The sequence below is a fragment of the Spea bombifrons genome, chromosome 3, assembly GCF_027358695.1.
Source record: "Spea bombifrons isolate aSpeBom1 chromosome 3, aSpeBom1.2.pri, whole genome shotgun sequence".
NCBI lineage: Eukaryota > Metazoa > Chordata > Amphibia > Anura > Pelobatidae > Spea > Spea bombifrons.
Genome location: NC_071089.1, coordinates 110,936,126 through 110,940,388, shown reverse-complemented (window position 1 = coordinate 110,940,388; position 4,263 = coordinate 110,936,126).

Below are 4,263 nucleotides of genomic sequence, written 5' to 3'. Positions count from 1 at the left end.
TTTTTTTTTTTATTATTTCCTCAAACTCCGTTAAGTATTTGGCTCCCGGAATAATGAGAAACTCTTCCCTTTCAGCCTCAAATGTTTGTAAACTTATTCGATCTAATAATCTAGGCGCGTCCGTACTAGTGACACAGCGTTATATAAATGGTTTTACAATTTTATTAATGCTTAACTTTTGGAATTCACTCATTTATTTTTCAGTAAATAGATAATCGTGACCTTATCTTGAAAAAACATCTCCATCTTGCTAGTGGTTTGTTTTTTTTAGAATTTTTGTGCTCCATTGATGCATTTTTGAGGGATTAAAATGTGTGGCGTTTGGTTCGTTTGTTACCCTGAAGGTTAATAGAAAGAGGACTCCCCAAGTACCAGAGTTCCTACCAAAGTGAGCAGTCCTGTATGGAAACGGGCAAAAGGTAATATTGTAATAGTAAATGCTAATTAACAAAGCAAGTGTGATGTCATCCGTGCATTCTAAGTAGCTTATCGATATTGGCATGCAAGGTCTTGGTAATAAGTCATTTGTAAACGCGCACCATTGGTTTTTCACACACTTATATTGTGTATTTCTTATCAATGGCTGGTGACGAACAGACCTATTTCTGCCACCTGACTATCCATCATTCACACGATGAGCTGGAAGGTCACATTGCAAATTTTGCGCTTTTTTTATGCATTTACAGTTGTATTTTGGCATCAGGGGTCTAATGGGGTTTCTTTTGTACAAAATCCTCTGCTCGTAAGGTTAAGAATGAATTTCAGGCGTAAATACTCAGACACTGCGTCCTGTCTATATCCCTTGTCCTAGAGGGTTGAGTTAAGGGTTTTTTTTTTTTTGCGGTATGCCACTCAATGTACCGTGCACGGCCTTAATGAATCAAACAGTAAGTCACGCCATGTACGTGCCGTCATGATTCTTCTTGTGGTGCAATGCAGGCATTACTAAACCCCAAGTAATCTCTTAAAGCTGCAGCTCGCCGTATGGACTAAAGAGCTCCCGGGTAAAAACATATGAAACCAGCATTGCGACCGAATGAGGAAAATTTTAATTGTAGCCTTTCAAATGAATGATGGCTTGGTGAATGCCTTTCACCCATAGTACTTATGCAGTTTTTTTTTTCTTTTCTCTGTTATGAATGACCCTTCCTTTGCCATCCCTGGCAGCCATAACTTAGAATACTCCCGTTTTATTAATTCCCTGTGGCCCAAGGCCAATATAATAACACCAGGGTATCCCGGCTTGCCCTCAGGCTTCTCGAAGAGTGGTCTTCTTCCTGCGGGGGTCTATGGGTACTTTCTAGGCTAGGCGTCAGCACCAGGCAGCTGGCTGGGTCTAAGTTTGTATTTTTCATGCTCATCTCTTTGTGTTATGCTACATGGTAGGAGGAAAGTGACCTCTTGGTGCATGTCTTATGGCTTCCTACCTATTTTGTGTCCCCCTGGCTTGCATATTGGACTTCAGCAATATCTGCAATATACTTTGTCTTCAGCAAAGTTTCCAGACAGGCGTAATACCAGGTGCCTTCAGGGTGCAGGTTTTTTTTCTTTCTTTAGCATCTCTTGAGATACTAGACTGGTGGTACACCGATGGGTAAAATGTTTCCTCCTGGCTGTTTCCACATTGAGGGCTCAGTTGCCTGCATGGCTTCTGACCTGGGACGTAAATCTCATGCTCGACAGATTGATTTTTCCATCTTTTGAACCGCACTAAGATGCCTCCTCACGCTTTCTGATGCTAAAGGTGGCCTTCCTGATAGCCGTCACCTCTGCTAGGAGAGTCAGCGAGCTTCTTCTGACCAAGGAGAAATTATCAAAGAATCTTGCTTCTTTCCTGTGCAAGTCCATGCAGCCTGGACAGTATCAGGGCCCAAGCCAGAAGCAAAAGTGTGAAGATCCCTTCCAGGGTTACTCCAGGAAATCCAATTGTAACCCTTATCAAGTAAAAATGGAAGCATCTAGAGGGGAAGCTGAGTACGTCCAAGCGAGCTAGAGAGCTCTTTAATGAGGAAGATGCTGCCTTATTCCACCCAGCTGTGGCCTAAGCAACCAAAATGGACTGTCCTTCCAGACAAGGATGCTGCCCGTCCTTATGGCAGGCAGCACAAAAGCAATCCTAGGAAAGAAAGCGGAAATGAGGAAAATGCCCATGGTCCTAGCGACAGAGAAGCAACACTAGGGAGTTTTTGGGCACGGGCTTTGTGTTCATGACGCTGTCCAGTACCTGTCATTTTGGGGTAATTTAACCCTTCAGTGCATGCGGCACTCAATGCAAAAAAATTTTAAGTATTTTAATACTCCATAACAAAATTCTTCCATTTGACAATACATTTTGGAAATAATTGTCATACCTAGGACCTCTCTGTTTGTCACAGAGTCTCAGGGTCAGTTTATTTGTTCTGTGCCAGGTGAGAACAGCATTTGAACACACACACACACACACACACACACACACACACACACACACACACACACACACACACACATATATCTAGGACTATCCTGGACACTATGTGCATCTAGCCCTTTGAGGAACCGTTCCCTTACAAGAGAGAGTTCTGGGTGGTAGATCTTTCCAGGTATGGTCATTTTTAAATATAAAATTATATTGAAAACTAAACTTTAATATAATAAAGTAACTTGGGACGATTGAACATCTCACATCTTGACTAAGTGTCAGAACCGAAATATTTTTATTCCCACTTAAATAACTTTTTTTTTTTAAAGGTTATGCTTTCCATTTCTGAATTGTTATAGATGAGTTTAGTTGCCTTTTAGCTTGGTTTTCTTTTATGATTATATAATAATATAATAATTCTTCATATAAAATTGTAAATGCCAAGGGAAGATATTGTAAATAAGCTTGAATTAGTTAAATAAATGTATTTGTAGTTGCTTTCCAGATACGCTAAAATCATAAATAGAGTGAACTACAGCTTTAGCGACACGCCGAAGGTGTTCTATCTTTTGTAGATAAAGGAAATTGTACTCCGGTAATGTCATATTACAGATGTCTGTGTTAAAGAGATGACAAGAAACCAGTGATCTTTGGCACATGGCGCTGCAGATTTATTGTTATCTATAAAGACCCACCTCTGAGTCCTTGTACTGAAATAAATGAAACATGAGCCCTGAATAACAGCACAACCTAACATGAAATACCGCTTCTCTGCATTAAAAAGGATGGAGAAGCATTTAGCCCCCACAAATTTATATTACTATATATATATATATATATATATATATATATATATATATATATATATATTAGGGCTTTGTTTTTAAAGAATACTTATATGTATATATCTCTGTTTATAGCTCTATTTATATATAAAATGTCACTTAGTATGAAAAATATCTAAAAATGTGGGGGAAATTAGGAGAAAAAAAAAACCAAATTTTCCATGGTTTTACGTATAAAAACTATATATATAGAAAAAACAAATAGAAAATAAACGGTGTTTGTACTGATTTTGGAGACATCTCATTCGCCTGGTACTTTATTTTGACACTTACAGGGTTAAATATGAATCACCTGCAAAGCGGTTTCTAAGCAAGATTTTTTTTTTTTTTTTAATATGGTATCCTGGGAGTTGGGCCCAAATAGCTGCCAGAAAAAAGAAAAATCGCTGAACAAAAGTATAGATTTTTTGGAAAGCTGACATTCCAAAGTATTTAACTAGGGGCATGTTAACACCTTTTATTTAACTGTTCTAGAGACAATCTGTCCTAAACATTAAAGTAAAATGTCATTTTTTTTTTTATTTTTAACAAACCCATTCTATATAAACACAGTATTTGTGGTCTTTTGTATTCAGAATCTCCCCCATGGGTAAGGCATGTTTGCTTGGCACACTGCAGGTTCAAAATTGGAACATGCACTTTACCATACCTGGGAACTCTTCGGGTTTGGTCTCCGGGTCGCGGGGTCTTGGCTTGCCCCACTTCTCCCCCTATTTTCCCTTTAAATGGCGGTGTTTCCCGTAACGTCAGTGGGTGGTTGTGGCCGCGGCCGCGTTCTGCAAGACTATGCTCTGGGTAGCCGGAGCCCACAACTTCCCAGAAAAATGGCGCATTACGGTTTTCAAACATGGAATTTTGGCAGATCTCGTTTGAGACACGGTAGAGGTGGAAATTACATTTTTTTCTTCTATCTTTTCATATTTCTTGCACATATCAGGAGGGATATCAGGGTTTCCTTTTTCTCACCTACATGGCGAGCTTCTTACTGCAGTTCCTTCTTTGCGCTTTAATTGCCTGGGT